Source organism: Schistocerca americana, chromosome X (genome assembly GCF_021461395.2).
Source record: "Schistocerca americana isolate TAMUIC-IGC-003095 chromosome X, iqSchAmer2.1, whole genome shotgun sequence".
Taxonomy (NCBI): domain Eukaryota; kingdom Metazoa; phylum Arthropoda; class Insecta; order Orthoptera; family Acrididae; genus Schistocerca; species Schistocerca americana.
This window is the reverse complement of record NC_060130.1, coordinates 979,606,128-979,616,602: the sequence shown is the minus strand read 5'-3', so window position 1 is coordinate 979,616,602 and position 10,475 is coordinate 979,606,128. Positions and strand designations below refer to the sequence as shown.

The 10,475-nt window shown below is 35.6% G+C and overlaps 2 non-coding genes across 2 annotated transcripts; both read right to left on the bottom strand.

Annotated features, from left to right (window-relative positions):
• Positions 1-9,257: 9,257 nt before the first annotated feature.
• LOC124557464 lies at positions 9,258-9,364 on the bottom strand. The gene has a single exon (XR_006968723.1). It is a non-coding gene; the product is annotated as a U6 spliceosomal RNA (small nuclear RNA).
• A 150-nt stretch (positions 9,365-9,514) lies between these two features.
• LOC124557471 lies at positions 9,515-9,621 on the bottom strand. Its single transcript, XR_006968728.1, has one exon. It is a non-coding gene; the product is annotated as a U6 spliceosomal RNA (small nuclear RNA).
• Between the last annotated feature and the right edge of the window lie 854 nt (positions 9,622-10,475).

The following is a 10,475-nucleotide window of genomic DNA, read 5'->3' as shown; positions in this document are numbered from 1 at the left end:
TGTTGTCGATGGGACGTTAAACACTAACCACCACCACCACCGTCTGAAATTTTGAAAACCTCCTGTTCAATGGTTATGAAACAAAAAAAAAAAACTAAAGCAAGCAAGCATGGGAAAACAACTCTACATAATTAGTTCACAACACATTTAAAGAAGCTATGGTTGATGGTTTTGATCTGCCATGATAAGGTAAACAACTGTAATGTTGACAAACCAGCGTACATTAGCCACAAGAGACACTACAGATCACAAATCATTTTAGCCAAATGTAGGGCAAATGACACTGGTAAATGTAAGGCTACATGGGGGATCATTAATCCAGAATTAGGTACAGATAGTCATTGTGTAGAAAAGTTGCCAATGATGTTAATGTCACTCCAGATGAAATTAACCTCTTTTTTATCAGTGCTGCTAATCCGAATTCCTTATCTGTTCGTAAGAAGAGTTAGAAATCTAATTCACAACTTGTTTATATAAACCAGTTTTTATAAAACTTTGCTGATACTGTGCCAGCTTGTAAGTGGGGAAAAGTGGAAGCATATGATGTCATTAAATCAGTAGCAAAATTAAGTGCGTCCAGATCAAAGGATATTTATAGCCTTTTAGATTTTGTGATTAAAATAAATAATCGACTTGGTATCATTCCCTCTCTGTACCCTCGTAAACTGGATGTCTGTCAGTGGTATTTTCCCCAAATATCTAAAAATGGACAGTAGTCATTCCATTGCACAAAATGAGTGATAAATCCTGCTCTAATAATTATTGTCTAATTTCTCTGATACTTCTTCTCTCAAAAGTAATAGAATATTCTATACAATACTAAATTTGCATGGATTTGTCAAGAAACAATATACTGCCTAAATCTCAACACAGCATTACTTTCCAATTGCCAACAATTAAAGCTGTTGAAAATGTTATTTCCATTGCGCAGTCCTCTTTGAATCCAAATTATCTGCTGAAGCCACGCTAGTAGACTTGAGTATTAGGTAAACCCCACATTATTGCTGGAAAAACTGTGGTGTTATAGCATTATGGATTTGGAACTCTCTGTCATTAAATCATATCTCAGTAACAGAAAACAAATTGCAAGCTACAATGGTCAAAAGTGGTAGTTACTCAATGTCACCAGAGATGCTCCCCAAGCATCAGAGCTTGGGCCACTAGTGTTTATAAGATTTATAAATGATCTGCCCAGCAATATGCCATGCAAATCTGAGCTTTAAACACATGATAAAACTTTCATCAATTCAGGAGAGGACATAAATCAACTGAAGGAGCGAAGTAAAGATTTCGTCAGATTGTCCAGTATGTAGTCTGAAGCTAATGAGTTAGCTGTTAACTATGAAAAGACTGCAAATTTTTCTTTTAGATTATCAAATGTTGGTGCTGAGTCCACTTCTACTAAACTTCTTGGTATATATCTAGATACAAAATTAACCTGGGAAAGTCACATAAACTATATACAACGAAAGTTTTCATGAGTTATCTATCTACTGAAAAAAAATATGCACCTCTGTTACTGAAAAACTGCTCATTATTTCCTGTTATGTCTCCTTTCGTTTCCACATAACTTATGATATTGGGTCATTCCATGTCATAGGGAACAATATTAGAAACCGTCCCCACTCAACCATCTCCAAATCTAATGAAATTTGGTGTGAGGGTTCCATATGGTCTTTGATGGTTATATACTAAATTTCAATCCCCTATCTTCAGTGGTTGAATTCTTAAGGGCTTTTAAAGAGAGGCTACTCACATTCGCATCACGTACGAAGGTGCAAATGAGCCAAGTTTGTTTGGCTTTTTTTAAGAGTTACAGCAGACAATTGGTCATTTCCTTTAATATACAAAGACGAAGTTTTATGCTGAACCACTCCATGACAAAAATTTGGGATTTAGCCACAAATAAATATATATACAACACTCTAAAATGGCTAAAAAATTGGTTGCATTATGCCGAGAGCCAAGGTTTGACCGACCACGCCCACTTTTCATACAAACCAATCACACCAAAACTTCAGAGGGTTAATCCTACCTATGATGTCTATATATGTATCAAATTGAATTAAAATTGGATGCCTAGATGAAAAAACATGCATGTGCGAAGTTGGCCAAAACTTTGTATGTGTAAATTTTAGGGTATTTTTGAGGACAGTAGCTCAATTGTATCTTGTTCACCCTTTTTTTTCTTGGCACAGCTGGAAAGAGCATGCTTTAAGCTTTCAAATTTATATTGTTTAATTGTTGGATCTTGCATATTGATGAATAAGAATACCTATCAAAAGTAGGGAAAATGGATTATCGATACACACAAAAAATTAATATAATTTGAAGTTGTAAAACAAAAAATGTGTAACTGTAGTGTCTTTTATTAATATAAGATTTTCCTGTGGTTTAGGGGATGTAACTATGCTGTTAAGAAATGTTATCACATTATTTTGCTGTACAGAATATAAATATAAAAAAACCTCAGAAAATGCTTTTAAGATTATAAAATCTAGAAGATCATACTGAAATGCTATGTTGCCTTAGAACTTTTAATCCTACAATGCATAGTGATACATATATGAATTGCCACTCGGTTTGCTTCGGCATTATAAAGCAGCAATAGTTTTTTAAGGCTCTATCCTTGCAGCAGTGATACATTGCTAAATTTGCACATTCAGTTGTTGCTTTCATTTGTGCAGTGTCAGATTTCTGAGTAGTGTAATCTTTGGTGTTGACATTGTACAATTTTTGTGGATGGGTAATGAGTGAGTGAATAATCAATAATCAGCTGAAGGTAAGCACCAAAACAATATGTTTTGATAGAGTAATTTGTATGTTTTATATACAAACAAGTGTGAATCTACCTATGCTTCAAACCAGGACATTGATGAGCCTTCAGACTTGCTTGTTATCCGTTAGTAATCTAGTGTTTAAATGAACAAAATAGACCCTTGCACCCTGCTCTTTGGTGGATCAAATGCAGCTGATTGTCATAAGTCATCACCATTCTATTATGGCAAAAGTCAACTACAATCATTTAAAAAATGTCACCAGTGGACAAGGAACTTTTACAATGTAGGTCTGGGCTAGATTTTACTGAAGATGCCCAAATTTGTTGGTACCAAATTGCCTTGTTGATGACAAAATTTCAATTCCCGCAGAACACTTGCTGCAGCCCATCTGGTAAAGAAAAACACCTAATCAAGAAGGCTTTAAAATCAGTAACCATTGAAATGTCTGCCAGGTTGAAGTTACTGATTAATGATGATTTTAAACCTGGTCAGAAAATTTGAACTGAATGTAGACATGAAGTGGCCCAAAAGAATCATCCCACCAGGATAAGCAAGAGTCACCATCCAGAAAAGGCATGGATGTTGTTGATGCTTGTTTTACTGCTAATACTTAATTATGATCACTTGGAGAGTCACCATTGAAGCTTCAACGGATGAGCAAAAGGGATTCAAAGAGATACATAAAACACAAAGTTCTGAACGCCCAAGGCAGCATTACTAAGATAATTGCCACATCTGCTGGTGTGAGCCAAGTAGGTATTGCTCAAATACGAACGGAAGAGTGCCAAAAATGTAAAGATATCTTACTTGAAGAACTTAAGCTTCAAGCTTCAGGAATTTGCAGTAAAGTTCACATTGTAACCCTGTCCCCTAATAGCTGGACTAAAAAAAAAAAAAATTGCTGTTTCGCCAAAAATCGTGAAGAAGTGAAGAAAACTAAACATGGAAGATGGGTTTTAGGCAACACCTGCAAACCAAAAATGGAAAAAGCTCAATGATGAAGTAAAAAAATTCCTCTTTTTATCTTGACGGTGATGAGTTTTCTCATTTATGCCCAGGCTAAAAGCATTGTGTTACAGTAAGAGTAAATGGGAAAAAGGTTCACAAGCAAAAACATCTGCACCTTTGTAACTTGAAAGATATGTTCATTGCTGATTGTAAGCGACATGGAAATCAACTGAGATTCTCAAACTTTTGTGAGCTCAGGCCTGAATGGTGTAATACAGATGGTCCTTCTGTATCACATTCAGTATGTGTATGTCAATTCATCAAAATGTCTAATTAATGTTGGCTTCAGAAACATCCATCCAAGATGACTATAAGGTTTTGAGTCAAAATCCGTGTGCAGTAGGGAATTAAGAGATTGTATTCTGCAACAATGTGGGAATGTCCAGGAAAAATAAACTAGAGGCATTTCTTGAAGATGCTTTTAAAGACTACGACCCTGAAGAAACAATGTAATACAAGCAGTGGGTCCATACCGACAGAAATACATTGGAGACATATCAGAAAACTGTTGAAGATTTCATGAAGGCACTGACTTTGAAAATTAGCCATTTTAGAAGAGATCACTTTGTGACAAAACACAAGTTTTACCTTAAACAGATAAAAAAGAAATATTGCAGAAAACGAATTAATTATATTAATGGATTTTGCTGAAAATTATTCACTTGTTGTTTCATTAGGAGGATAGTCAGGCCACATTATATCCACATGCTGTCTATTTTTGTGGGAAGGAATGTCAGAGTATTAGCATTTGTATGATCAGTGACGGTCTAGATCATTATACCATTGGTGTCCATGCCTTTCATACAAATTTAATAGCATGTTTAAAGACGAAGACTGAAAACATTAAGAACATTTATTACTTTAGTGATGGTTCAGATGCTCAATGGAAGAATTTCAAATATTTCGTCAATTTATGTCTCTTTTGGTATCTTGTTCTACATATGTGACTAATATGCATGTACTAAATAATATTCAGATCATATTTTATTATTAACTGCACAGAGAATTTTTTTGTGTATGGTCTCTGTTATTTAATTATGTAAAACTTAGTAAGCGACTTAACAATATTTAGCTCCATATTTAACTGCTAATCATGTGAATAAATCTTTATGTATGAACTGTATTGTTTTATTAGGTATGTTCTTTACAATGTTTACTTAAGTTATGTGTGACAACATAGTTACATTTCTAAACATGTCAATCGTACTCAATAAAAACTCTATCGCATTACTCATGATGACATCGATTGGATGCGAATGGTTGGTGATGGATGAATAAATGAGTAACTAAATGAAATGTAAACTTGTAGCGTTCTTTCAGTTCCACTATTTCACTATTACAATTCCGAAAAATAAATTTTTTGACAGAACTTAAAACTTATGCTCGTTTGATCACTATACACAACTGAACAAGACTCCATCTTGATTCATCGGCCTTAAACACCACAGAAATAAAATTTCAATAGGAATCGATCGTAGAAATCCCGATCAAATGCTTCAGTAAAGCTTGCAGTAAAGTTCACTGCATATTTACAGTGTCATTTTCTTAACGAAAGTGGGACCTTGTCCCTTTGGACACTCGTTCTGTTGACGAAAAAGGCGATACATTAATTTTAGGAGTTTAATCCGTTAAATCGTTTAACTATTTCCGTAAAAGGCAGATAATCCATCGAGAATAATGATGTAGAAGTGAACGTTGTAGAAACGTTTCCATTTAGTCAGCTGACTAAAGATATGGTATTCATAGAATGCACAGAATGTTTCCATTTTCGAGGAAGATCTTCGGTTAAAGTCATAAAGTAGAAATGCCTATATTCCCACTCTATGGTTAAAGTCATGGAGGTATCTTATCATACCACCATGGTTAAAGTCATAGAATAATATACGCTATGGTTAAGGTCGTTTGACAATATCGTAAGAACGTAGCATCTTTACACAGGATGTCACAGAAGTTAGGTTTGTTTGGTATCATGTGTTGTTGTTGACGGAGAAGAGTGGTGGTGTAATACGATGTTGATTTTAAGTTTATTTTCGTGACATGTCACGTTAAATTCCTTACACTCATAATGTTACCATGCACTGGTTGTTTTAAAGGGATTAGTTGTCCCTTTTACGATAGCGGTCTTTGCGAGAGGCCGTACTGTCATTTCAAGCATGTAAAGAAAGGTAAGCCCGGGTTACATGCATTTTAACAAAGTTCTTGCAAACTCTTAGAATCCATGACTCACAATGCTACTGTTGTATGGGGAGGGAAAAAAATGATAGCAATAGCTAGTCACCATTTCACACTCTGTATATCGAATCCCTCTACTGTAATATCGAATGTGGCGCGTGTAAAACGTAACTTATTCCTTCCTTCTTTCATTCTGCCAATAAAGATGAATATCTGTGCGCTTTGTTCCACTGTCTGATTTGTTGTCGGTACCGCGGCTTGTTCTAACAATTGTTGATAAAGTTTGATCCCATTTCAAAGATGACAGAGGTTGCACGTGCATTAAAACTCACTTTTATGTTGTCATTTGCATCTCATGCATCCGGCCGAGACAATTACACTCCAGGAATGTTGTCATAGTATGTGCGAGCTTTTTACTTCGTCTCGCGGCTGTTGCGTTCTGTTGCGACTACTTGTGCACTCCCGTCTGCAGCTTAAATCTTTCATTCAGTCTGCTCAGAACCGTGGTTAGGAAGCCACTGTTGTACGGGTATCTTACCGGCATAATTATTCTTAAGTGGTATGTTTTTGTTCTTTTACTTAAGGTTGCATTTCAATATTTATACAGCTACAGAAGTTAGTTATTTTATTTTTCTATTTGCCCCTCCCTTCTTTTTATTAATTTTATTTTGGAATAAAATATCCGAGTAATTATTCGTATATTTAGTTGTTGTAGGGCGAAGATGTCACTTATTTCTAACAACTCACGTGTGGCTACACTTCTCTGCATTCTGTAGCCTTTTATTTCACTCAGCATTAGTTCTTTTACAATCAGAAATAATTCCAGATCTTTCTGTACACACTGGCCCCCCTTGCATGCCTCATGTACTTAAGTATCTGCTGTGTAATCATACTTTTCTAAATTTTACATTGGTTTGTAGGATGCTGCCAGAGTTACCAGTATAAAACTGACTTGTTCCACACCATAGTGATAGGGCGCAATTATGATCCACAGAATGTACAAATATTAAACTAAACAAAACTGTCTTTATTTCCAACTTAAAAGCAAATACAGCCAGTGGCTGTATTTGACATCGCAGCAAAATTCCTGAAGGAATGCAGGAATGAATTAATGAAGCCACTACAACATTTAATAAACAGCTCTTTCAGTCAGGGGTCATTTCTTTACTTGTTAAAAGTCACTGAAATAAGACCAGTGCATAAAAAGGGAGTAACTACAGATATACAAAATTATAGGCCTATTTCATTGACATCAGTACTTAGCTGTTGGAAAAGCTACTTCTTGATCAACTTGAATCATTTTTTTGTAAGTACTATGTATTAAGAAACTGTCAGCATGATTTCAGAAAGGGCCAGTCTACAATAACAGCTGTAGCTACATTTTTGAAAGTGATATTGAATATACTTAATGATGGGAACAAAGTTATTGGCACCATTTAAGACCTATCCAAGGCTTTTGACTCTGTAAATCATTCTGTTCTTCTACATAAATTAGAAACTTCTGGAGTCAGAGTAGCAGCATTAGATTTGTTAAGATGCTACCTTACTGACAGGAGACAATGTGCAAAGCTGTATTATACACCTGGGAGACATACACAAACAATAAAATTGTCTTACAAAATTCTTAACTGTGGAGTCCCTCAGGGAAGCATCATCCGACCTTTTTCATTTATTGTGTACATCAATAATATAATAATTCCACAAAATTCGAACCTAGTAAACTATGCTGATGAGGCCTCCTTCATAAGTTGGGGCTCTACAAAACAGTTAGCAGCGCAAAATAATGCAGAGACCATTAGCCCCAAACAGAATCTCGCCAAAAACAAACTGGCACTAAATAAGGACAAGACAATTCTGATGGAGTTTCTGCTAAATTATAAATCAACACAAGTGGATACAGAACCAGAGCTATTAGTTGAAATAATTGATAAATATAAATTCCTTGGTATTATAGTAGATGAACATCTTACATGGAAGGAGCACATCAGCTGTGTGTGTAAAAAAAATCTCCTGTGACACGTACCGGCTAAAACGCCTTTCTACCACAGTAGTGCAACCTGTTTTAAGACAAATCTATTTTGGAATTATACACTCACCTGCTATATGGTATCGAGATTTGGGATGGGGCACTAACGATATATATCGATAGGGCTTTCAGAGCTCAGAAAAGAGCCATTAGGATAATAGGTAATATTAGTAAGCATCAGTCCTGTAGAGAATATTTTGTTAAGTATAACATACTAACAGTGTATTCATTGTATGTTCTCAGTACTGTACTGTTTCCAAAAGAAAATATGGAGCATAGTGAAATCTGTAATTATAATACAAGAAAAAAAGAGAGCATAAACACACAAAATTTAGCAATGAAAGAGTAACATATCATAGTCCATTTCCTGCTGGAAGACATTTTTATAACAGATTACCAAATAATATAAAATTGTTTAAAGGAAACATACTAAGACAAAATTAAAGCAACTGTTAATTGATAAGTGTTTGTACTCCATCAAGGATTTTTAATGTTATTGACATTCATTATTTGTTAGTTTAGATCTACTAAGAAATGACAGTTACTTAGTGCTCTTTGCTGCCCCCATCCTACACCTCATAATTGATGTATTACATATTTACATAATACGATCAAAATATTCATCGATTTGTCTATTATGTATTAAAACTTTTCTGAATTTATGATAAACATCTAGTTATTTATAATAAAAAGTGTTAAATATGGAGCTTTCATTGACTTTACTAATTCACAAGTACATTGACACAGTCTAAACTAGATGTTAGGGAAGGTGCAGACTAGTCTGTCATGACACTAAAGGTTTCAGGGGCAACACTCTTAACCTCAAGTCCCTGTAACTTGATAGCTCCAAGACCAAGGCATTTTGTTATGGAGTTAAAATCTATGTGGATAATGGTATTTATAAGCCATGTTAATGTAGGCATCAACTCCACAAGGATTTGTACTGCGGATAATTGCACATAAAACTTCCTGTTTCTCATGCAACTGACACTCAGAAAAGCCTAGTGTCCATCATATCCATTTATATTTTACCCTGAAAAATAGTGAAGGTGATCTTGAGGATTTGAAACAAAATACAGGATCAACCGTACATACTTTATTGCCAATGCAGACCAAACTTCTGTTCGTTGCATCTGCTCGGGGCGGACATCGTAAGACATCCGTTTAAGTAAGTTCGTTGTTGATCCTTCCACTCAGTTTTTTATTACAGAGGCTAACCGGCTCTCTGACCGAACACGCTGAGCTACCGTGCCGGCTGTTAAAAAAAAAAAAAAAATGTGGTACGCTTCACGATTTTGCGTGTCATCCTAGCGCAGGGGCCATGCTAATCTTCTCTGTATCGTTCCAATTTTAGTATATGTACCGCCGAAGCAAGTACTCATTTTGTTCACTTCTGTTCGTTGCATATTCTCGGGGCGGACATCCGTTTAAGTTCGTTGTTGATCCTTCCACTCAGTTTTTTATTACAGAGGCTAACCGGCTCTCTGACCGAACACGCTGAGCTACCGTGCCGGCTGTTAAAAAAAAATAAAATGTGGTACGCTTCACTATTTTGCGTGTCATCCTAGCGCAAGGGCCATGCTAATCTTCTCTGTATCGTTCCAATTTTAGTATATGTACCGCCGAAGCAAGTACTCATTTTGTTCACTTCTGTTCGTTGCATCTGCTCGGGGCGGACATCGTAAGACATCCGTTTAAGTTCGTTGTTGATCCATTAACTCAGTTTTTTATTACAGAGGCCAACCGGCTCTCTGACCGAACACGCTGAGCTACCATGCCGGCTAATATAAAATACACTACACTTCGCAAATAATGTGCTTGGAAATGTTACGTATAAAGGTATTAAAAGCTTATGATGCCGCAGACGGCAACAGAGTTTATTTCTTTTATTCATCCAAAAAAAAAATCTTTCCAGATTATGAGACACAGAACAAACAAATCAAAACGGTAACACAGCACAGTAAAAATACTGTAATATGCCAGTAGAGACATAAATGTAAGCGTTATCCACCAAACAGCTTGCACTATTTGCGGTAGCTTCACTGTCTTGTTTCTAGTCTCTGTATCTCAAACTTCCAAAAAATTCTGCTACGGAATAGAAGCAATAATCTAGTAAGAATAGACAGGCCTACTTGTTTACAATGTCCTAAGTTGACTCAAAATCTTTATGTTTATAAAATGTAGCTTCACTCATTGGACCTAAAGAAATGAAGAATATAAAAATCATATTGATAACAAAAGCGTTATGAAGCCAGTCGTATTTTCCATACATGACACATGAGGTATTTCATTATTACGGGTATAGTATTTGCGTCTGTATGTAAAGTTCGAAGTAGGCGTATTGCAACCTATGAATTATTGTTATAATTACCAAATACTTCAATGGAACGACTAATTCGCTTCAAAATTACGTACTATTTATTGATCTACTTTCAGTTTACCTGTAGTGACTTAAATGTTGTGTGGGTGTAGGAGTGCCGTGAGAAGTA